General features: G+C 37.4%; 1 long non-coding RNA gene across 2 annotated transcripts; it reads left to right on the top strand.

Moving 5' to 3' along the window:
• LOC126876804 (uncharacterized) lies at nucleotides 1-26,320 on the top strand. Of its 2 annotated transcripts, none has more exons than XR_007694536.1 (3): nucleotides 1-223; nucleotides 12,575-13,187; nucleotides 25,871-26,320. It is a non-coding gene; the product is annotated as an uncharacterized LOC126876804 (long non-coding RNA). The 2 variants fall into 2 exon arrangements; XR_007694535.1 differs by lacking the exon at nucleotides 25,871-26,320 and adding an exon at nucleotides 13,288-13,434.
• The last annotated feature ends 370 nt before the right edge of the window (nucleotides 26,321-26,690 follow it).

Genomic DNA, 26,690 nt, shown 5'->3' with positions numbered 1-26,690 from the left:
ATCCACTTCTACATGTTAGATATAATAATATAACAATACTACGTAGATTAATACACAATAAAATATCCTTTTACTCCGGTTATATTTATTACTAACTCTCAATTAATCTATCTTAATTATTTTCTAACCACTTTCTATATTTATCAGCTATTTTATTTCTTCTTGTTAATCTGCGAAATCCATGCATGTACACTTCCTTGTATGGTGATTGATTGTTCACGAGGTAAGTTGCACTTTCACTGTTTTCGTTATTCGTTGAACTAACACGTTTTACATTCAAACAGTAATTGGAACACTCGTAATAAACTTCTTTTCTTTTTCCAAGTTTCCGCTATCTGTGTCATTCGACGAACACTGCCACGCCTCCACAGCACCGTTATAACATTTAGCGATGCTGCTCTTTGCATTAAGACAATTGAAGTTAATTCGTTCGTTTATTTTCAGCTGGTACATGGTGTCCCGCAAGCAGGGAGCCATATCATATTTTGCATGTAGACCTTCTTGTTTGATGATTACTTGTTTACAAGGTAACTTTCACTTCCCCTCTTTTAATTATTTATTGAATCGACACGTTGTATATTCAAACAATAATTGGAGTACACATAATAATTTTCCCTTTTTCTTTTTAGGTTTTCGCTATCTGTATTATTCGACGGACAGTGTTACACCTCCTTTTGATTTATCCATAATATAGTTATAACATTTAGTAACCTTGTATTTTGCACTGAGACAATTGAAACTAATTTATTCACTTATTTTAGGTAGCTGTCATACGTTGTGTTCCACGAACAACGATCCATAACCTATACTTGCACGTACACTTTCTTGTATGTTGATCACTTGTTCACAAGGTAACTTTCACTTTCACTAGTTAATTGTTCATTAAGTTAACACGTTTTATATTTAAGCAATAATTGAAACACGTATAATAATTTTCCTTTTTCCTTTTAGGTGTTCGATATCTGTATTATTCGACGAACAGCACTATAACATATACTACCGCACTACGTTGCCCACTGAAATCGCTTTATTCATTGCTTATTTCGATTATGCGCTAGTTTTAACTTGTTTAAATGCACCGTTCGCGGAATCCCTTTTACTTCGATCTTGACGTTTTGGTTCTGCAAGATTTCTAGCACTTTGTATGGTCCAGTATATTGATCGGAGAATTTTCCTTTACTGGGTTCTTTTAGTAAATATATCGAATCTCCTATTTTAAAATCTTGGGGGTTGATTCGTCGGTCGTAATATTCTTTTGATCTTAGTTTGGATTTTATCAAATTTTCTCTCGCCATTCGTTGTACGGTGTTAATTTTATCGAACAGATCTTCGAGATATTCTGCGTAAGTTGGTTCCATGTTCTCTTCGATTATTACTTCACCAGTAGGTTCTCTGGCTAGATGTCCAAAAACTAATTCGTGCGGGGAGAATTTCGTTCCTTCGTGTACAGAGGTATTATAGGAAAACATAGCTAATTCTACCCATTCGTCCCAATTTTTGGAATTTTCAATGTATAATTTGAGATATTCTATCAGCACGTGGTGAGATCTTTCGATTGAACCGTTACTTTGTGGATGATATGCCGTCGTGGTATATTGTTTGATGCGGAATCTCTTTGCTACTTTCTTCATTAGTGAGGATGTAAAGTTCGTTCCTTGATCAGTGAGAATAGCTCTCGGTGACCCGAAACGACAAATAAATCGCTTTACAAAAACGTCCGCTAAGATAGGCCGAGAGGCTGAAGAGATTCCTCCTAGTGGAATCCCAATTGAGTATTTTGTTAATAAGTCTTGGATAGTTAATATATATTCGTTTCCCTTTTGGGTTTTTGGTAATGGACCTATAATATCCATACTAACCTTATCGAACGCTTTACCTGGTGTGTCTGTAAGTACCATTGGTTGCTTTGCTTTTATTCTTGTGAGTTTCTTCAATTGACATTCCTTACATGTTCTTACGTAATCTTGAATTTCCTTTTTCATATTTTCCCAATAGTAATGTTGTCGTATTCTTTGATAAGTTTTTGTTATTCCTTTGTGTCCTGCTACGCTTGATTCATGTTTTTCTCGTATTATGTTGTTCCGCGCTTCCACAGATGGGGTAATTACTTCCCCAGTGCAAATGGTGATGGTTAAGGTTTTTTCCATAAATATTTCCTTTAATTTTCTGATTGTATATCGCCAGGGTATTGTTTCTCATTTACTGCGTCTAATAGAGATCTTAGCGAGTTTAATAAATTTTCTGGTGTTATTGGAATATTTCTATTTTCCTTTATCGGTAGGAATACAATGTATTTTCCAGAATCGTAATTCAATCTTGCTTTTTCTAACATTAAATCTTCATAACGAGGTAACTTTCCCGTTTCCTTCATTTCTAAGGCTCCTTTATCTATCGGATTGCCATGTATATCTATAAATACTACTTTATGGTCATTTACTCTCGCAATTGAGTCTCGGGTTTCTGAAATTCTTAGTTCCGCAATTATCGTAGGTCTCGTGTCCTTTTCTCGTTGTTGAATTAGTTCTGGAATTACAGTGGAGGTCTCTTTTTCGCTTGTTGTATCCGTGCCTTCTTTTTCTCGATTGGTTATTGCTCTATCTGTACTTACATCGATTTCTGCTAATGCTTGGTCTAAATATTTTATGGGGGTTTCTTCTATTGTAAAATGTTTTCGGGTAAAACCCTTTCCTTGATTTTTAGAATCACTGGATTGAGGCAAGACGTGTGGTTTAGCTTCGAATATGGGAGAGTCTTCGGTTGACGTATCTATTTCGAATCTTTTTGAGACAGGATAGCGAATCGGTGAGACTTCCTCTCTCTTTCTGATTGGTAAACAAACTTCCGGAGGGTTCCTAGATAATGCGTCTGCGTTTGCGTTCGCCCTGCCTTCTTTGTATACAATATCAAATTCGAAGTCCGATAACTTTAATTTCCATTTCCAAATTCTTGAAGTAGGATCTTTGATAGAATGCATCCACGCTAAAGGTTTATGATCGGTTACGATGGTAAACTTTCTTCCGTAAAGATACGGTCGGAAGTGCATTGCGCTGTAAACAATTGCCAGACACTCCTTTTCTATGGTAGAGTAGTTTCGTTCGGCGGGATTTAATAGCCTTGAGGCATACGCAATCGGCAAATCCTTTCCGATTGGCCCTTGACTCAGTACACCGCTTATTGCATATCCTGATGCGTCTGTAGTAAGGTTAAAGGGTTTAGAAAAGTCTGGATATTGCAGGATGGGTTTCGTCACTAACGCTGTCTTTAAATTATTGAATGCGTTTTCTTGATTTTCTGTCCATTTAAAGGGAGTATCTTTCTTTAATAGTTGTGTCAATGGTTTCGCGACCTTGGGGAAATCGGGTATAAATCTTCTGTAATATCCTGCTAGTCCCAGAAATCGTTTGATATTTTTCGCCCTCTTTGGTCGTGGAAATTTTGATACGGCTTCGACTTTCTTTGGGTCGGGTTTCACGCCATCCTCACTAATTATATGTCCTAAATAATTCACCTCGTGTCGTAAAAATTCGCACTTATCAGGTTGTAATCGTAATTTAGCTTTCCTCAGTCTTTCCATTAATTTATTAAATTTAATTTCGCGTTCTTGGAGAGACGTGGAATAAATCACTATGTCATCCAGATAGACGAATAGTTCTATTCCTTGCAGACCAGATAATATTGAATTCATCAAACGTTGAAATGTTGCTGGGGCATCTTTTAATCCAAAGGGCATTCTTTTGAATTGAAAATGCCCGTATGGTGTCGAAAATGCAGTTTTGTGGGCATCTTCCTGTGACATACGGATCTGGTGAAAGCCCGATGCCAAGTCAAACGTGGAAAAATATTTTGCACTTCCTAATTGATCCAATATTTCTGTAATGTTGGGTAGTGGGAAGGCATCGCCAATCGTTTTATCGTTCAATTTTCTATAATCGATGACTAATCTCCAGCGCTTATTTCCTTGCGAATCGGGTTTTTGAGCACAATCCATAACGGGGAGTTATATGGAGATATTGATGGTTCCACTACGTCCGTATCTAGTAGTTCTTGGACCTGTCGATTTATTTCTTCTCGATGTATTGGTGGATATCGATACTGTTTAGTATTGATGGGTATATTATCCGTTGTAATTATCCTATGTTCCAGAACTTCGGTTGCTTCCAATGTATCTCCTGGAATATGAAACCTATCTTGATTATTACGAATCAATTTTTTAGCATTTTCCTTTTCTTCTTCGTTCAAATGTTCGAGTCGTAGTAACTCATTTATTTTATCGTATCTACTTTCCTCCGATCTTAGAACTGTATTGCACGCTGTCCTAGGAAGCGGGGTGGGGGGCGGGGGGGATTTTCAAATTCTTTAATTACCATCGTTGGTGTTGTAAATACGTAATCTCTCGAAGTAGTATTTATTACTCTTATGTAACCTTTTCCTTTATGATTCCTCACAACTGCATTACCAAAATAGATTCCCTTGTTCGGCTCGATTCTTGGAATAAATCCCTCTTTTATCTCTGGATTAGCGATATTAACTGAACACGTTATTGAACTTCGCTTCGGTATAATTATTTTTTCTTTACTATCGAAGGGAATATAAATATTTCCCCATCTGATATGTTTTCCCTCATAATCTAAACGAGCCTTACAACCTGCAAAAAATTCGGATCCTAGGATTCCGTCTTGATCGATTAGCAATGAATCATCGACTATGATGAAAACCAACCGGATGGCCCGCAACCTGTATTACCGTCTGCCCTAGGGAGACCAGGCTCGTTGCCGTAATTCCTCGCACTTCGATTGATTCCTTTTCGTCGATGATGGCTGAATCGAGTAAAGCAGGTTTCTTGATAATGTTGATTTCCGATCCAGAGTCTAATAATAAACTCGTCTTAGTCTTTAGATCTGGGGAAACTATTCGTGCAGTTGGGTTCGTTGGGGAATCGTTAAATTTTATTGAAATAATTCGGAGAGGTCGCCTTCCGAATCTGAATTCAACTCCTGATGATTTTCCTTCGCCGGTTGCTTGTGCTTCACTCTTTTCCTTTTGCCTTGAGATTCTGGATTCTCTGTCTGTGACCTCGTTTGGTTGTGGGATGACTCCCCCACAATATTTAGTGGTTGTTCGTTCGATCTTATGGTCGGCATTGCGTTCGCTCTGTCTCTCGTTATGGGTGGTGGAGTCGATCTCGCGGGGGTGGCTGTCCTTGTTCTGTTTGTTGCCGTCGGCGCCGGTCGCCTGGTTGCCGCCTGTACTCTTGGGCGATTCGGCGTATCGTTCCTTCGTGGCTCGCCCCATTCTCCCGAAGGACGTGTTTGGTTTCCCGATGGTCTCGAAGCATAGGGTACGATTAATCCGGCATCTACTCGGGCTTTAAATTTGTAACAGTCTTTCACTAGATGCCCGGGTTTTTTGCAATAGTTACACGTGATATTTTGTCTTGTAGAATTCAAAAAATTCTGCGATGGAGGTAGCGATCTTCGATCTTGGCGGTTGTTCCTGATATTGTTGTTAGTGTTCGAAGGATGTGCGTTGTCGCGTCTGTAATAGTTCGAGGGTGTCGGTCGTTGGGGTCGCGTTCTATCGGTTATTTGTTTCAATTCGTGTGTTGCTTTGACGGCTTGACGATACGCATCTTCTAAAGTATGGTACCCTGCTATTTTTACTCGCACATATACCTCGTTCGGAAGTCCTTTAACGAAAGCTTCTTTCGTTTCCCAATCTATAGTATCTTGGATATCGGGGGATATGATGCCGTAGTCGCCTCTTTCTCCGTCCATTATTGCCAATCTAAGATTTCTAACGCGATCCATATAATCTAATATGTCTTCCCCGGGTCGTTGAAATATCGTTCCTAATTCCCCTTTATATTCGTTAAGAGATTTCTTTGGGCCGAATAGATCCTTTAATTTGTTTCCGAAATCGTTTAGACTCGTTAATTCTGTGTCTTCGATGGCGAGGGGCGCGTGTCCACGGAGCTTATTTACTAACAATTTTACCAATTGAGGTTCTTGATATCTGGAAATCATATTTCGCGCGCGCTCACAAGCTCTTAAAAAGTGGAATACCGATGGTCGATATCCGTCAAACACTGGCACCGATTCGATCGCATCTTTTAGCTTAATTGGCTGGGTATGTCCACTCGGCTGGACCGTCTCTTGTTGCGTTGTCGGCGGCGATACGGGTGTTTTAGGTTCTTGTTTTGTTTTAAGTTCGAATAAGCCGCTTTGTAATTCGGCGAGTTTTGCACTCATATCGCGAAAGTTCGCATCCCATGCTTTAAGCTTTTCCGACAATGTCAAAACCATTTTTTCGTCCAACGATTCCACAACACTCGCCATTGTTTCTTAAATATTTGTTAAATATATATATTAATCAAGATAGACTAACTAAATATTAACGACAAGACATAACTGACCTCGGTGCGAAGGAATAAAGTTATGCTACACGAAATAACTGGTAACACAATACACAAAACATTAACTAAATTAAACGAGACTTACATAAATGCAAGTCACGTATAATCAAAACAATGACTATTGAAATTCGGTAACAATACAATCCATGCTATCACATTAAAGTAGCACACGGTATTGACACACACAATATCATGAAACACAAAACAATATTACAAAACACTACTAAATAAAATTATAGTGATTAACAATTAATTAGTTATTTCAACAACACGTTACTGTTGACATTAAACCAACGCCATACCAAAGAGACACGCGAGCGACCATGTTGAAAAATTCGTCGCGCGCACATACAAATAACAGCCAATGCAATACAATACAGCATCATAATAGCAATGTTAGGTACTAATAAAAAAAAAAAAAAAAAAAAAAAAAAAAAACAAGGAAAATGGGGAGAGAGTTAAGGAAAATATATATAATAAATAACAACTAACATAATTATAACATATTATATATATTATATTATATACAGGGATACAGTATTCGTACAAAGGAACAGATCCAAACGAAAATTATATATATAAAAAAAAATAAATAATATATATATGTAATATCGTGATATAATATATTTACAAGGAATGGATGATACAGATGTTAATCGGACAGAAAAAGACGATTGTTGTTCAACCTGAACTATTCACACCAAACGTACAGAAAACAGCACAACTAAATAATTAGATAACGACTCGACTTTCACAAAATGCAATCAACACTCTCTCGGCAACGCCACTCGCAAACTCTGTTTGTTGATTCCTTTTCTCCCGTCCCTTGGCAACCGCTCGTGGCCAAGATCACGTAGGTCTCCTCTTTCCAAAACTACGCGATCAAAAACAAACGCCTCGGCTCTCGCGACATTCCACGCGGATCACCCGCCAACTCCCAGGCCTCTCACTCACGATACTACATATATACATTAACTATTTTTATATGTGTGTACAGAACTGATGGCGAACTCATCAACCATTTTCTGAACGACGGATGGAACAACATGAATAGCAATTCACACAGTGGAACTGTAAAGTATTTGTACGAAACCAAATACTGATGCTATCCACCTGTAAACAAACAATATTTATAACTATGCATATAATTTTCACTTATGTTCACCACTATATATATATATATATATATACTCGAAGACAAGGTACATTTGTGATATTTATTCCTATTGATGATATATACTTATATATTTATAACAATAAAACAAATCTCATTTATACTACTTACCAATACGTACGCATATATGTATGTCGGATCACGATTCGAATTTTGGGCGCGCGACGACTCTTCATGTGGACTAGCCATCGTTTCACAAAGCCGAGATTTTATTTACACGTATATACAGGTCTATCACTAAGCTTAACAAATAATAAGTACAACTAATAATAAGTCTAACAAACACTAAGACTAATGAATAATACGATCTACGAATAATTAAATTAAATTAAATAATACTATTAGCAATGTTTGAGTTCAAACGAATCCACGGTCACCGGGATAACTCCTTACTAAGCGAAACTAACTTAGACGCAAATGCGATCGTCGAAAATGCTCGATGTATCACTCTCCAAGGCAATCGCAAGAATGCCAGCCTCGTGGTGATTTTTCTCCCTGTACGATTGCATTTTGTTTTCTATACCCGTTTGGAAGCATCGAGAAGGTTCCAAACGCCGTTGCTAGGCACACTCGTTGGAAGCATCGAGAAAGTTCCAAACGCCGTTGCTAGGCAGTTTCTGCCTGGAGTTTTGATTACTAATACAATGTATGTCCCATTGCATCGGCACCTCCGAGGCAACATCACACGTGGCTAGGCCCGCTCTCGAGGCCGCATGCCGCCACAACCACATTTCTCGGAAAACACATACAACCACTCCAGACCTCCGTTAGATAAAACATCCATCCCGTGACCGTGGCTACGTTCAGCGACCGATTCTCACCTCGAACCCAATCTCGCTTATTACAAATCTTAAGCAATTACAACTATAATAAAATCTAGGCTAAGGTACTAGAGGATGTTCCCAAAATTTCCAAGGAAAGGCTTCGGCTTTCCTTTCATCTCCGACATGTATATAATTACAAGCCAAGTAGTATTCATAATATTTATTTTCACTGATAACAAGTACGTAAAACCTAAAATAAATCAAAGGTTTTAACAATAAAAAAAAAAACAAAAAAAAAGAAAGAAAAAGGGGAAGAAGAAAAATAAAGAAGAAAAAAAAGGAAAGAAAAAAAATATAATATTGTTAGGGAAGTGATACATTTACACTGTACATGAGAGTGTGTGTGTAAGGGCCAGAGGGCGTCAAGGCTTAGTGGAGACAAAAGACTGTTGCCAGATGTTAGCAGAATCTAGGATAGTCGGTTGGCGACCAGCGTGCGTGCAAGACGTTCTTCAGAGAGTAATATAGATGTATAACTGTTGTGTGGGAAATATAGGCAATAATTTGTATTCCCAAATCCTCGAATTTCCTTAACAAATATATATAAATATAAAATTTTCTTTTTCTATAAAAGGTTATTACTATTTCTGATAAACTCGAGAAATGAAAACATTATACCATGATACACTGACACAAAGATACACCACACAGAAGAAACTAACAGAGAACGCTTTAAGCTTGGCAAACTTACCGCCCGACGAATTTGCATACACCATAACCAAAACCCAGGACACATGGCTCTGATCGCAGGAGAAGCGATCCATATAGTCAAATGCATTCCGGTACAAGTAAAGGTACGACATACAACAAAATGCTACTCGGAACTACCCGTTTGGCAAAGGAATCGCACCACAGGAACTCCACCCGGACGTGCGCCAAACGTGGCGATATTCAGCACCATCGTCGTTGGCCACGAGCGGAAGCCACGTCATGTTCCCGGCAGAAAATCTGCAGTCTCGAACGCATTGGCGAGAGGAGCAACAGGAAAAACAATCGTCCCTGGAACAGTAAACATCCTGGGAATGATGGACAAAACACATTAACGACAATAGCGAAAAATACCGTATCAAGCTTATGGACTGGTTTTATGGAATTTGGAACTGTCAGTGCAGCAATATTTGGAATACTCGCAATATTTAAACTAATCAAAACAATAATAGATATAGCCGCACACGGATACCAGTTACGTGAAACTTACGAATGTGGAATCGCCCTATTAGGAGCAATATGCGGCTCAGTCACCCACCCGCTACGATACCTCAAAAGAAGACGAAATATCGATGATCAAACAGCACAACCTCAAGGGATATCGATAACACCGGTAGTCACTCAACTACCAACGACATCTACGTCCGCCTTGAGCGAACTCAGAGATACCATCAGTCAAATTTCCTTTCGAAATTTGAACTTCAAGGGCGGGGGTGTCACGTCCCGCGCTCCGCACACGCCGTAACAAGAACAAGAAAACCATTCTATACAAAACACGCGAATAAGGATTTGAATGCACAAACGAACACACGGCACTACGAAACGAAAGGAAGGATTAACAAAACGAGGGCGATTAACGGATCCAACCAATAAACAAAATACATATACACACAATTCAAAATAAACCAGGAAATAAGAATAACTACAAAAGGGGAAAATAATTGAAACGCCAGGAATATATATATATATATATATATATATATATATATATATATATATATATATATATATATATATATATATATATATATATATATATATATATATATATATATATATATATATATATATATATGTATGTGTGCGCGTATGTTTTATATTATCGAATACTCTATAAAATAAACTACTCAAAACAATAAATAACGCAATCGAAGAATTACAAAACATTATATATATATATATATATATATATATATATATATATATATATATATATATATATATATATATATACACGTATTCATATGCATATTTCTCTAGGCAGTGTAGTATTCATACGAAATGAAATGTCAATTATTTATTTATCCTTTACCGGAATGTAGGCTAGTTTTAAGTATGTATCTTAGATTATCGATTTGATAGAATTCGCACACATATATATATTTCTGACAATGTAACCTTCATTTCTTTAATAATACAATATTGTATGTTTTATGTATTCGTTAAACTATTAGTTTTTGACTTCATGTATACTTTTATTTCATCAATTGATAATATTGTATTTATTGCATAGTATTGGAAGCACTGTCTCTAATATTTACTAGGTTATTACATGTTCGGCATATATGTTTATACTTATATGTAACTCTCCAAATTGATTGATTGAAATATATTTATATATATATATATATGCGTCTAAAAAATTTATTGTAGCTGTGTATGTGGACGACATCCTCGTGTTTGGGACGAATGAGTGGATTGAGATATTCAAAACTAGGATTAAGGACAAATTAGATGTTAGAATGCTAGGCGTAGACACTCAATTTCTGTCCATCCACCTGAGTAAGCCAAACAGCACCACTGTAGTATTCGATCAATCTGTACAGATAGGTCAAATGCTGGATCTGTTTGACATTACTCGTGAGGTTGGGGTGGTGGGAGTGTCGACACCGCTAGCTAGAGAATGCGAGGCTGGTTTTGATATTGAACGTGATGAGCCTCTCGACAGTAAATTATATGAACAAGCTGTGGGGCACATAATGTATGTAGCTACTGTAAGTCGTCCTGATGTTGCGTGTGCAATAGGGAAACTAAGCCAAAGATGCGCGAATCCGACTGTATCCGATTGGAAAGCAGCGAAGCGGGTATTCAGATATTTACTAAAGACCAAAGACTTGAAGTTAGTATACCAAAGGACCGGGCAACCTCTGAAGGTGTTTTGCGACTCGGATTTTGCGGGTTGTACGGTAGACAGGAAATCCAGGAGCGGGTATGTGTTCATACTCGCTGGTGGTGCGATATCCTGGCTATCCAAAAAACAACCGATTATAGCTCAATCGACGTGCGAAGCGGAATTTGTGGCAATGCAGGAAGCAGCAAGGGAAACAGTGTGGATTTCTTTACTGTTAAAGGAATTGGGTCAACTGTCATATTGCCATCGCCCCTGCAAGATATTCTGCGATAATATCGGAGCTATTTCATGGTCAAAGGACGAAATAGTTGCTGAGAGTTCTAAGCACGTCCAAGTGCGCTACTTTTACGTTAAGAACTGCGTATCGAGGGGGATACTAGATTATACTTATGTACCTAGTCCTGAGAATGTGGCTGACATTCTCACCAAAGGCCTAACTAGGATTAAGACCCAGCAATTTACCAAAGCTATGGGGCTTGTAGAAACTAGCGATCAAAGGGGAGTGTTGAGAAATGTTAAGTTGGTATGATCGCTGCTTACTACAAGCTAAGTTGGTACGACTTCTAACGACGCTCTTTTGTCTTAGAAGTCGACCACGTTGTTCTATTGACTTGGAGATTCCTGTGTGGTAAGACGTGTTATAAGACTGAAATATATTGGAGAAAACGAATCTAAGTGAATCGTTATTTTATAAACCCAAAACCTTATTAAATAACAATCAAAGCCATGTGTCCTGGGTTTTGGTTATGGTGTATGCTAATTCGTCGGGCGGTAAGTTTGCCAAGCTTAAAGCGTTCTCTATTAGTTTCTTCTGTGTGGTGTATCTTTGTGTCAGTGTATCATGGTATAATGTTTTCGTTTCTCGAGTTTATCAGAAATAGGAATAACCTTTTATAGAAAAAGAAAATTTTATATTTATATATATTATATTTTTTTTCTTTCCTTTTTTTTTCTTCTTTTTTTTTCTTCTTCCCCCTTTTTTTTGTTTTTTTTTTATTGTTAAAACCTTTGTTTTATTTTAGGTTTTACGTACTTGTTATCAGTGAAAATAAATATTATGAATACTACTTGGATTGTAACTATATACATATATGCGTACAAAATCCACTTCTACATGTTAGATATAATAATATAACAATACTACGTAGATTAATACACAATAAAATATCCTTTTACTCCGGTTATATTTATTACTAACTCTCAATTAATCTATCTTAATTATTTTCTAACCACTTTCTATATTTATCAGCTATTTTATTTCTTTTTGTTAATCTGCGAAATCCATGCATGTACACTTCCTTGTATGATGATTGATTGTTCACGAGGTAAGTTGCACTTTCACTGTTTTCGTTATTCGTTGAACTAACACAGTAATTGGAACACTCGTAATAAACTTCTTTTCTTTTTCCAAGTTTCCGCTATCTGTGTCATTCGACGAACACTGCCACGCCTCCACAGCACCGTTATAACATTTAGCGATGCTGCTCTTTGCATTAAGGCAATTGAAGTTAATTCGTTCGTTTATTTTCAGCTGGTACATGGTGTCCCGCAAGCAGGGAGCCATATCATATTTTGCATGTAGACCTTCTTGTTTGATGATTACTTGTTTACAAGGTAACTTTCACTTCCCCTCTTTTAATTATTTATTGAATCGACACGTTGTATATTCAAACAATAATTGGAGTACACATAATAATTTTCCCTTTTTCTTTTTAGGTTTTCGCTATCTGTATTATTCGACGGACAGTGTTACACCTCCTTTTGATTTATCCATAATATAGTTATAACATTTAGTAACCTTGTATTTTGCACTGAGACAATTGAAACTAATTTATTCACTTATTTTAGGTAGCTGTCATACATTGTGTTCCACGAACAACGATCCATAACCTATACTTGCACGTACACTTTCTTGTATGTTGATCACTTGTTCACAAGGTAACTTTCACTTTCACTAGTTAATTGTTCATTAAGTTAACACGTTTTATATTTAAGCAATAATTGAAACACGTATAATAATTTTCCTTTTTCCTTTTAGGTGTTCGATATCTGTATTATTCGACGAACAGCACTATAACATATACTACCGCACTACGTTGCCCACTGAAATCGCTTTATTCATTGCTTATTTCGATTATGCGCTAGTTTTAACTTGTTTAAATGCACCGTTCGCGGAATCCCTTTTACTTCGATCTTGACGTTTTGGTTCTGCAAGATTTCTAGCACTTTGTATGGTCCAGTATATTGATCGGAGAATTTTCCTTTACTGGGTTCTTTTAGTAAATATATCGAATCTCCTATTTTAAAATCTTGGGGGTTGATTCGTCGGTCGTAATATTCTTTTGATCTTAGTTTGGATTTTATCAAATTTTCTCTCGCCATTCGTTGTACGGTGTTAATTTTATCGAACAGATCTTCGAGATATTCTGCGTAAGTTGGTTCCATGTTCTCTTCGATTATTACTTCACCAGTAGGTTCTCTGGCTAGATGTCCAAAAACTAATTCGTGCGGGGAGAATTTCGTTCCTTCGTGTACAGAGGTATTATAGGAAAACATAGCTAATTCTACCCATTCGTCCCAATTTTTGGAATTTTCAATGTATAATTTGAGATATTCTATCAGCACGTGGTGAGATCTTTCGATTGAACCGTTACTTTGTGGATGATATGCCGTCGTGGTATATTGTTTGATGCGGAATCTCTTTGCTACTTTCTTCATTAGTGAGGATGTAAAGTTCGTTCCTTGATCAGTGAGAATAGCTCTCGGTGACCCGAAACGACAAATAAATCGCTTTACAAAAACGTCCGCTAAGATAGGCCGAGAGGCTGAAGAGATTCCTCCTAGTGGAATCCCAATTGAGTATTTTGTTAATAAGTCTTGGATAGTTAATATATATTCGTTTCCCTTTTGGGTTTTTGGTAATGGACCTATAATATCCATACTAACCTTATCGAACGCTTTACCTGGTGTGTCTGTAAGTACCATTGGTTGCTTTGCTTTTATTCTTGTGAGTTTCTTCAATTGACATTCCTTACATGTTCTTACGTAATCTTGAATTTCCTTTTTCATATTTTCCCAATAGTAATGTTGTCGTATTCTTTGATAAGTTTTTGTTATTCCTTTGTGTCCTGCTACGCTTGATTCATGTTTTTCTCGTATTATGTTGTTCCGCGCTTCCACAGATGGGGTAATTACTTCCCCAGTGCAAATGGTGATGGTTAAGGTTTTTTCCATAAATATTTCCTTTAATTTTCTGATTGTATATCGCCAGGGTATTGTTTCTCATTTACTGCGTCTAATAGAGATCTTAGCGAGTTTAATAAATTTTCTGGTGTTATTGGAATATTTCTATTTTCCTTTATCGGTAGGAATACAATGTATTTTCCAGAATCGTAATTCAATCTTGCTTTTTCTAACATTAAATCTTCATAACGAGGTAACTTTCCCGTTTCCTTCATTTCTAAGGCTCCTTTATCTATCGGATTGCCATGTATATCTATAAATACTACTTTATGGTCATTTACTCTCGCAATTGAGTCTCGGGTTTCTGAAATTCTTAGTTCCGCAATTATCGTAGGTCTCGTGTCCTTTTCTCGTTGTTGAATTAGTTCTGGAATTACAGTGGAGGTCTCTTTTTCGCTTGTTGTATCCGTGCCTTCTTTTTCTCGATTGGTTATTTCTCTATCTGTACTTACATCGATTTCTGCTAATGCTTGGTCTAAATATTTTATGGGGGTTTCTTCTATTGTAAAATGTTTTCGGGTAAAACCCTTTCCTTGATTTTTAGAATCACTGGATTGAGGCAAGACGTGTGGTTTAGCTTCGAATATGGGAGAGTCTTCGGTTGACGTATCTATTTCGAATCTTTTTGAGACAGGATAGCGAATCGGTGAGACTTCCTCTCTCTTTCTGATTGGTAAACAAACTTCCGGAGGTTTCCTAGATAATGCGTCTGCGTTTCCGTTCGCCCTGCCTTCTTTGTATACAATATCAAATTCGAAGTCCGATAACTTTAATTTCCATTTCCAAATTCTTGAAGTAGGATCTTTGATAGAATGCATCCACGCTAAAGGTTTATGATCGGTTACGATGGTAAACTTTCTTCCGTAAAGATACGGTCGGAAGTGCATTGCGCTGTAAACAATTGCCAGACACTCCTTTTCTATGGTAGAGTAGTTTCGTTCGGCGGGATTTAATAGCCTTGAGGCATACGCAATCGGCAAATCCTTTCCGATTGGCCCTTGACTCAGTACACCGCTTATTGCATATCCTGATGCGTCTGTAGTAAGGTTAAAGGGTTTAGAAAAGTCTGGATATTGCAGGATGGGTTTCGTCACTAACGCTGTCTTTAAATTATTGAATGCGTTTTCTTGATTTTCTGTCCATTTAAAGGGAGTATCTTTCTTTAATAGTTGTGTCAATGGTTTCGCGACCTTGGGGAAATCGGGTATAAATCTTCTGTAATATCCTGCTAGTCCCAGAAATCGTTTGATATTTTTCGCCCTCTTTGGTCGTGGAAATTTTGATACGGCTTCGACTTTCTTTGGGTCGGGTTTCACGCCATCCTCACTAATTATATGTCCTAAATAATTCACCTCGTGTCGTAAAAATTCGCACTTATCAGGTTGTAATCGTAATTTAGCTTTCCTCAGTCTTTCCATTAATTTATTAAATTTAATTTCGCGTTCTTGGAGAGACGTGGAATAAATCACTATGTCATCCAGATAGACGAATAGTTCTATTCCTTGCAGACCAGATAATATTGAATTCATCAAACGTTGAAATGTTGCTGGGGCATCTTTTAATCCAAAGGGCATTCTTTTGAATTGAAAATGCCCGTATGGTGTCGAAAATGCAGTTTTGTGGGCATCTTCCTGTGACATACGGATCTGGTGAAAGCCCGATGCCAAGTCAAACGTGGAAAAATATTTTGCACTTCCTAATTGATCCAATATTTCTGTAATGTTGGGTAGTGGGAAGGCATCGCCAATCGTTTTATCGTTCAATTTTCTATAATCGATGACTAATCTCCAGCGCTTATTTCCTTGCGAATCGGGTTTTTGAGCACAATCCATAACGGGGAGTTATATGGAGATATTGATGGTTCCACTACGTCCGTATCTAGTAGTTCTTGGACCTGTCGATTTATTTCTTCTCGATGTATTGGTGGATATCGATACTGTTTAGTATTGATGGGTATATTATCCGTTGTAATTATCCTATGTTCCAGAACTTCGGTTGCTTCCAATGTATCTCCTGGAATATGAAACCTATCTTGATTATTACGAATCAATTTTTTAGCATTTTCCTTTTCTTCTTCGTTCAAATGTTCGAGTCGTAGTAACTCATTTATTTTATCGTATCTACTTTCCTCCGATCTTAGAACTGTATTGCACGCTGTCCTAGGAAGCGGGGTGGGGGGCGGGGGGGATTTTCAAATTCTTTAATTACCATCGTTGGTGTTGTAAATACGTAATCTCTCGAAGTAGTATTTATTACTCTTATGTAACCTTTTCCTTTATGATTCCTCACAACTGCATTACCAAAATAGATTCCCTTGTTCGGCTCGATTCTTGGAATAAATCCCTCTTTTATCTCTGGATTAGCGATATTAACTGAACACGTTATTGAACTTCGCTTCGGTATAATTATTTTTTCTTTACTATCGAAGGGAATATAAATATTTCCCCATCTGATATGTTTTCCCTCATAATCTAAACGAGCCTTACAACCTGCAAAAAATTCGGATCCTAGGATTCCGTCTTGATCGATTAGCAATGAATCATCGACTATGATGAAAACCAACCGGATGGCCCGCAACCTGTATTACCGTCTGCCCTAGGGAGACCAGGCTCGTTGCCGTAATTCCTCGCACTTCGATTGATTCCTTTTCGTCGATGATGGCTGAATCGAGTAAAGCAGGTTTCTTGATAATGTTGATTTCCGATCCAGAGTCTAATAATAAACTCGTCTTAGTCTTTAGATCTGGGGAAACTATTCGTGCAGTTGGGTTCGTTGGGGAATCGTTAAATTTTATTGAAATAATTCGGAGAGGTCGCCTTCCGAATCTGAATTCAACTCCTGATGATTTTCCTTCGCCGGTTGCTTGTGCTTCACTCTTTTCCTTTTGCCTTGAGATGCTGGATTCTCTGTCTGTGACCTCGTTTGGTTGTGGGATGACTCCCCCACAATATTTAGTGGTTGTTCGTTCGATCTTATGGTCGGCATTGCGTTCGCTCTGTCTCTCGTTATGGGTGGTGGAGTCGATCTCGCGGGGGTGGCTGTCCTTGTTCTGTTTGTTGCCGTCGGCGCCGGTCGCCTGGTTGCCGCCTGTACTCTTGGGCGATTCGGCGTATCGTTCCTTCGTGGCTCGCCCCATTCTCCCGAAGGACGTGTTTGGTTTCCCGATGGTCTCGAAGCATAGGGTACGATTAATCCGGCATCTACTCGGGCTTTAAATTTGTAACAGTCTTTCACTAGATGCCCGGGTTTTTTGCAATAGTTACACGTGATATTTTGTCTTGTAGAATTCAAAAAATTCTGCGATGGAGGTAGCGATCTTCGATCTTGGCGGTTGTTCCTGATATTGTTGTTAGTGTTCGAAGGATGTGCGTTGTCGCGTCTGTAATAGTTCGAGGGTGTCGGTCGTTGGGGTCGCGTTCTATCGGTTATTTGTTTCAATTCGTGTGTTGCTTTGACGGCTTGACGATACGCATCTTCTAAAGTATGGTACCCTGCTATTTTTACTCGCACATATACCTCGTTCGGAAGTCCTTTAACGAAAGCTTCTTTCGTTTCCCAATCTATAGTATCTTGGATATCGGGGGATATGATGCCGTAGTCGCCTCTTTCTCCGTCCATTATTGCCAATCTAAGATTTCTAACGCGATCCATATAATCTAATATGTCTTCCCCGGGTCGTTGAAATATCGTTCCTAATTCCCCTTTATATTCGTTAAGAGATTTCTTTGGGCCGAATAGATCCTTTAATTTGTTTCCGAAATCGTTTAGACTCGTTAATTCTGTGTCTTCGATGGCGAGGGGCGCGTGTCCACGGAGCTTATTTACTAACAATTTTACCAATTGAGGTTCTTGATATCTGGAAATCATATTTCGCGCGCGCTCACAAGCTCTTAAAAAGTGGAATACCGATGGTCGATATCCGTCAAACACTGGCACCGATTCGATCGCATCTTTTAGCTTAATTGGCTGGGTATGTCCACTCGGCTGGACCGTCTCTTGTTGCGTTGTCGGCGGCGATACGGGTGTTTTAGGTTCTTGTTTTGTTTTAAGTTCGAATAAGCCGCTTTGTAATTCGGCGAGTTTTGCACTCATATCGCGAAAGTTCGCATCCCATGCTTTAAGCTTTTCCGACAATGTCAAAACCATTTTTTCGTCCAACGATTCCACAACACTCGCCATTGTTTCTTAAATATTTGTTAAATATATATATTAATCAAGATAGACTAACTAAATATTAACGACAAGACATAACTGACCTCGGTGCGAAGGAATAAAGTTATGCTACACGAAATAACTGGTAACACAATACACAAAACATTAACTAAATTAAACGAGACTTACATAAATGCAAGTCACGTATAATCAAAACAATGACTATTGAAATTCGGTAACAATACAATCCATGCTATCACATTAAAGTAGCACACGGTATTGACACACACAATATCATGAAACACAAAACAATATTACAAAACACTACTAAATAAAATTATAGTGATTAACAATTAATTAGTTATTTCAACAACACGTTACTGTTGACATTAAACCAACGCCATACCAAAGAGACACGCGAGCGACCATGTTGAAAAATTCGTCGCGCGCACATACAAATAACAGCCAATGCAATACAATACAGCATCATAATAGCAATGTTAGGTACTAATAAAAAAAAAAAAAAAAAAAAAAAAAAAAAACAAGGAAAATGGGGAGAGAGTTAAGGAAAATATATATAATAAATAACAACTAACATAATTATAACATATTATATATATTATATTATATACAGGGATACAGTATTCGTACAAAGGAACAGATCCAAACGAAAATTATATATATAAAAAAAAATAAATAATATATATATGTAATATCGTGATATAATATATTTACAAGGAATGGATGATACAGATGTTAATCGGACAGAAAAAGACGATTGTTGTTCAACCTGAACTATTCACACCAAACGTACAGAAAACAGCACAACTAAATAATTAGATAACGACTCGACTTTCACAAAATGCAATCAACACTCTCTCGGCAACGCCACTCGCAAACTCTGTTTGTTGATTCCTTTTCTCCCGTCCCTTGGCAACCGCTCGTGGCCAAGATCACGTAGGTCTCCTCTTTCCAAAACTACGCGATCAAAAACAAACGCCTCGGCTCTCGCGACATTCCACGCGGATCACCCGCCAACTCCCAGGCCTCTCACTCACGATACTACATATATACATTAACTATTTTTATATGTGTGTACAGAACTGATGGCGAACTCATCAACCATTTTCTGAACGACGGATGGAACAACATGAATAGCAATTCACACAGTGGAACTGTAAAGTATTTGTACGAAACCAAATACTGATGCTATCCACCTGTAAACAAACAATATTTATAACTATGCATATAATTTTCACTTATGTTCACCACTATATATATATATATATATATATACTCGAAGACAAGGTACATTTGTGATATTTATTCCTATTGATGATATATACTTATATATTTATAACAATAAAACAAATCTCATTTATACTACTTACCAATACGTACGCATATATGTATGTCGGATCACGATTCGAATTTTGGGCGCGCGACGACTCTTCGTGTGGACTAGCCATCGTTTCACAAAGCCGAGATTTTATTTACACGTATATACAGGTCTATCACTAAGCTTAACAAATAATAAGTACAACTAATAATCAGTCTAACAAACACTAAGCCTAATGAATAATACGATCTACGAATAATTAAATTAAATTAAATAATACTATTAGCAATGTTTGAGTTCAAACGAATCCACGGTCACCGGGATAACTCCTTACTAAGCGAAACTAACTTAGACGCAAATGCGATCGTCGAAAATGCTCGATGTATCACTCTCCAAGGCAATCGCAAGAATGCCAGCCTCGTGGTGATTTTTCTCCCTGTACGATTGCATTTTGTTTTCTATACCCGTTTGGAAGCATCGAGAAGGTTCCAAACGCCGTTGCTAGGCACACTCGTTGGAAGCATCGAGAAAGTTCCAAACGCCGTTGCTAGGCAGTTTCTGCCTGGAGTTTTGATTACTAATACAATGTATGTCCCATTGCATCGGCACCTCCGAGGCAACATCACACGTGGCTAGGCCCGCTCTCGAGGCCGCATGCCGCCACAACCACATTTCTCGGAAAACACATACAACCACTCCAGACCTCCGTTAGATAAAACATCCATCCCGTGACCGTGGCTACGTTCAGCGACCGATTCTCACCTCGAACCCAATCTCGCTTATTACAAATCTTAAGCAATTACAACTATAATAAAATCTAGGCTAAGGTACTAGAGGATGTTCCCAAAATTTCCAAGGAAAGGCTTCAGCTTTCCTTTCATCTCCGACATGTATATAATTACAAGCCAAGTAGTATTCATAATATTTATTTTCACTGATAACAAGTACGTAAAACCTAAAATAAATCAAAGGTTTTAACAATAAAAAAAAAAACAAAAAAAAAGAAAGAAAAAGGGGAAGAAGAAAAATAAAGAAGAAAAAAAAGGAAAGAAAAAAAATATAATATTGTTAGGGAAGTGATACATTTACACTGTACATGAGAGTGTGTGTGTAAGGGCCAGAGGGCGTCAAGGCTTAGTGGAGACAAAAGACTGTTGCCAGATGTTAGCAGAATCTAGGATAGTCGGTTGGCGACCAGCGTGCGTGCAAGACGTTCTTCAGAGAGTAATATAGATGTATAACTGTTGTGTGGGAAATATAGGCAATAATTTGTATTCCCAAATCCTCGAATTTCCTTAACAAATATATATAAATATAAAATTTTCTTTTTCTATAAAAGGTTATTACTATTTCTGATAAACTCGAGAAATGAAAACATTATACCATGATACACTGACACAAAGATACACCACACAGAAGAAACTAACAGAGAACGCTTTAAGCTTGGCAAACTTACCGCCCGACGAATTTGCATACACCATAACCAAAACCCAGGACACATGGCTCTGATCGCAGGAGAAGCGATCCATATAGTCAAATGCATTCCGGTACAAGTAAAGGTACGACATACAACAAAATGCTACTCGGAACTACCCGTTTGGCAAAGGAATCGCACCACAGGAACTCCACCCGGACGTGCGCCAAACGTGGCGATATTCAGCACCATCGTCGTTGGCCACGAGCGGAAGCCACGTCATGTTCCCGGCAGAAAATCTGCAGTCTCGAACGCATTGGCGAGAGGAGCAACAGGAAAAACAATCGTCCCTGGAACAGTAAACATCCTGGGAATGATGGACAAAACACATTAACGACAATAGCGAAAAATACCGTATCAAGCTTATGGACTGGTTTTATGGAATTTGGAACTGTCAGTGCAGCAATATTTGGAATACTCGCAATATTTAAACTAATCAAAACAATAATAGATATAGCCGCACACGGATACCAGTTACGTGAAACTTACGAATGTGGAATCGCCCTATTAGGAGCAATATGCGGCTCAGTCACCCACCCGCTACGATACCTCAAAAGAAGACGAAATATCGATGATCAAACAGCACAACCTCAAGGGATATCGATAACACCGGTAGTCACTCAACTACCAACGACATCTACGTCCGCCTTGAGCGAACTCAGAGATACCATCAGTCAAATTTCCTTTGGAAATTTGAACTTCAAGGGCGGGGGTGTCACGTCCCGCGCTCCGCACACGCCGTAACAAGAACAAGAAAACCATTCTATACAAAACACGCGAATAAGGATTTGAATGCACAAACGAACACACGGCACTACGAAACGAAAGGAAGGATTAACAAAACGAGGGCGATTAACGGATCCAACCAATAAACAAAATACATATACACACAATTCAAAATAAACCAGGAAATAAGAATAACTACAAAAGGGGAAAATAATTGAAACGCCAGGAATATATATATATATATATATATATATATATATATATATATATATATATATATATATATATATATGTGCGCATTCTATCAAATTGATAATCTAAGATACATACTTAAAACTAGCCTACATTCCGGTAAAGAATTATAAAATAAGAACTATATTACGGAACATGCATGTCTATATATAAATATATAAATTATATTCTAAACTAAACTATTATTAATGTATGCGCATTCTACATTATTGATTCAAATCGATAATCTAAGATACATACTTATAACTAGCATACATTCCGGTAAAGGATTAATAAGTAATTGACATTTCATTTCGTATGAATACTACACTGCCAGGAGAAATATGCATATGAATACGTATATATATACATATATATATATATATGTATGTATGTATGTGTGCGCGTATGTTTTATATTATCGAATACTCTATAAAATAAACTACTCAAAACAATAAATAACGCAATCGAAGAATTACAAAACATTATATATATATATATATATATATATACGTATTCATATGCATATTTCTCTTGGCAGTGTAGTATTCATACGAAATGAAATGTCAATTATTTATTTATCCTTTACCGGAATGTAGGCTAGTTTTAAGTATGTATCTTAGATTATCGATTTGATAGAATTCGCACACATATATATATTTCTGACAATGTAACCTTCATTTCTTTAATAATACAATATTGTATGTTTTATGTATTCTTTAAACTATTAGTTTTTGACTTCATGTATACTTTTATTTCATAAATTGATAATATTGTATTTATTGCATAGTATTGGTAGCACTGTCTCTAATATTTACTAGGTTATTACATGTTCGGCATATATGTTTATACTTATATGTAACTCTCCAAATTGATTGATTGAAATATATTTATATGTATATATGCGTCTAAAAAATTTATTGTAGCTGTGTATGTGGACGACATCCTCGTGTTTGGGACGAATGAGTGGATTGAGATATTCAAAACTAGGATTAAGGACAAATTAGATGTTAGAATGCTAGGCGTAGACACTCAATTTCTGTCCATCCACCTGAGTAAGCCAAACAGCACCATTGTAGTATTCGATCAATCTGTACAGATAGGTCAAATGCTGGATCTGTTTGACATTACTCGTGAGGTTGGGGTGGTGGGAGTGTCGACACCGCTAGCTAGAGAATGCGAGGCTGGTTTTGATATTGAACGTGATGAGCCTCTCGACAGTAAATTATATGAACAAGCTGTGGGGCACATAATGTATGTAGCTACTGTAAGTCGTCCTGATGTTGCGTGTGCAATAGGGAAACTAAGCCAAAGATGCGCGAATCCGACTGTATCCGATTGGAAAGCAGCGAAGCGGGTATTCAGATATTTACTAAAGACCAAAGACTTGAAGTTAGTATACCAAAGGACCGGGCAACCTCTGAAGGTGTTTTGCGACTCGGATTTTGCGGGTTGTACGGTAGACAGGAAATCCAGGAGCGGGTATGTGTTCATACTCGCTGGTGGTGCGATATCCTGGCTATCCAAAAAACAACCGATTATGGTTCAATCGACGTGCGAAGCGGAATTTGTGGCAATGCAGGAAGCAGCAAGGGAAACAGTGTGGATTTCTTTACTGTTAAAGGAATTGGGTCAACTGTCATATTGCCATCGCCCCTGCAAGATATTCTGCGATAATATCGGAGCTATTTCATGGTCAAAGGACGAAATATTTGCTGAGAGTTCTAAGCACGTCCAAGTGCGCTACTTTTACGTTAAGAACTGCGTATCGAGGGGGATACTAGATTATACTTATGTACCTAGTCCTGAGAATGTGGCTGACATTCTCACCAAAGGCCTAACTAGGATTAAGACCCAGCAATTTACCAAAGCTATGGGGCTTGTAGAAACTAGCGATCAAAGGGGAGTGTTGAGAAATGTTAAGTTGGTATGATCGCTGCTTACTACAAGCTAAGTTGGTACGACTTCTAACGACGCTCTTTTGTCTTAGAAGTCGACCACGTTGTTCTATTGACTTGGAGATTCCTGTGTGGTAAGACGTGTTATAAGACTGAAATATATTGGAGAAAACGAATCTAAGTGAATCGTTATTTTATAAACCCAAAACCTTATTAAATAACAATCAAAGCCATGTGTCCTGGGTTTTGGTTATGGTGTATGCAAATTCGTCGGGCGGTAAGTTTGCCAAGCTTAAAGCGTTCTCTATTAGTTTCTTCTGTGTGGTGTATCTTTGTGTCAGTGTATCATGGTATAATGTTTTCGTTTCTCGAGTTTATCAGAAATAGGAATAACCTTTTATAGAAAAAGAAAATTTTATATTTATATATATTATATTTTTTTTCTTTCCTTTTTTTTTCTTCTTTTTTTTCTTCTTCCCCCTTTTTTTTGTTTTTTTTTTATTGTTAAAACCTTTGTTTTATTTTAGGTTTTACGTACTTGTTATCAGTGAAAATAAATATTATGAATACTACTTGGATTGTAACTATATACATATATGCGTACAAAATCCACTTCTACATGTTAGATATAATAATATAACAATACTACGTAGATTAATACACAATAAAATATCCTTTTACTCCGGTTATATTTATTACTAACTCTCAATTAATCTATCTTAATTATTTTCTAACCACTTTCTATATTTATCAGCTATTTTATTTCTTCTTGTTAATCTGCGAAATCCATGCATGTACACTTCCTTGTATGGTGATTGATTGTTCACGAGGTAAGTTGCACTTTCACTGTTTTCGTTATTCGTTGAACTAACACGTTTTACATTCAAACAGTAATTGGAACACTCGTAATAAACTTCTTTTCTTTTTCCAAGTTTCCGCTATCTGTGTCATTCGACGAACACTGCCACGCCTCCACAGCACCGTTATAACATTTAGCGATGCTGCTCTTTGCATTAAGGCAATTGAAGTTAATTCGTTCGTTTATTTTCAGCTGGTACATGGTGTCCCGCAAGCAGGGAGCCATATCATATTTTGCATGTAGACCTTCTTGTTTGATGATTACTTGTTTACAAGGTAACTTTCACTTCCCCTCTTTTAATTATTTATTGAATCGACACGTTGTATATTCAAACAATAATTGGAGTACACATAATAATTTTCCCTTTTTCTTTTTAGGTTTTCGCTATCTGTATTATTCGACGGACAGTGTTACACCTCCTTTTGATTTATCCATAATATAGTTATAACATTTAGTAACCTTGTATTTTGCACTGAGACAATTGAAACTAATTTATTCACTTATTTTAGGTAGCTGTCATACATTGTGTTCCACGAACAACGATCCATAACCTATACTTGCACGTACACTTTCTTGTATGTTGATCACTTGTTCACAAGGTAACTTTCACTTTCACTAGTTAATTGTTCATTAAGTTAACACGTTTTATATTTAAGCAATAATTGAAACACGTATAATAATTTTCCTTTTTCCTTTTAGGTGTTCGATATCTGTATTATTCGACGAACAGCACTATAACATATACTACCGCACTACGTTGCCCACTGAAATCGCTTTATTCATTGCTTATTTCGATTATGCGCTAGTTTTAACTTGTTTAAATGCACCGTTCGCGGAATCCCTTTTACTTCGATCTTGACGTTTTGGTTCTGCAAGATTTCTAGCACTTTGTATGGTCCAGTATATTGATCGGAGAATTTTCCTTTACTGGGTTCTTTTAGTAAATATATCGAATCTCCTATTTTAAAATCTTGGGGGTTGATTCGTCGGTCGTAATATTCTTTTGATCTTAGTTTGGATTTTATCAAATTTTCTCTCGCCATTCGTTGTACGGTGTTAATTTTATCGAACAGATCTTCGAGATATTCTGCGTAAGTTGGTTCCATGTTCTCTTCGATTATTACTTCACCAGTAGGTTCTCTGGCTAGATGTCCAAAAACTAATTTGTGCGGGGAGAATTTCGTTCCTTCGTGTACAGAGGTATTATAGGAAAACATAGCTAATTCTACCCATTCGTCCCAATTTTTGGAATTTTCAATGTATAATTTGAGATATTCTATCAGCACGTGGTGAGATCTTTCGATTGAACCGTTACTTTGTGGATGATATGCCGTCGTGGTATATTGTTTGATGCGGAATCTCTTTGCTACTTTCTTCATTAGTGAGGATGTAAAGTTCGTTCCTTGATCAGTGAGAATAGCTCTCGGTGACCCGAAACGACAAATAAATCGCTTTACAAAAACGTCCGCTAAGACAGGCCGAGAGGCTGAAGAGATTCCTCCTAGTGGAATCCCAATTG

Source organism: Bombus huntii, unplaced genomic scaffold (genome assembly GCF_024542735.1).
Source record: "Bombus huntii isolate Logan2020A unplaced genomic scaffold, iyBomHunt1.1 ctg00000095.1, whole genome shotgun sequence".
Classification (NCBI taxonomy): domain Eukaryota; kingdom Metazoa; phylum Arthropoda; class Insecta; order Hymenoptera; family Apidae; genus Bombus; species Bombus huntii.
This window is presented reverse-complemented; position numbering and strand designations above follow the sequence as displayed.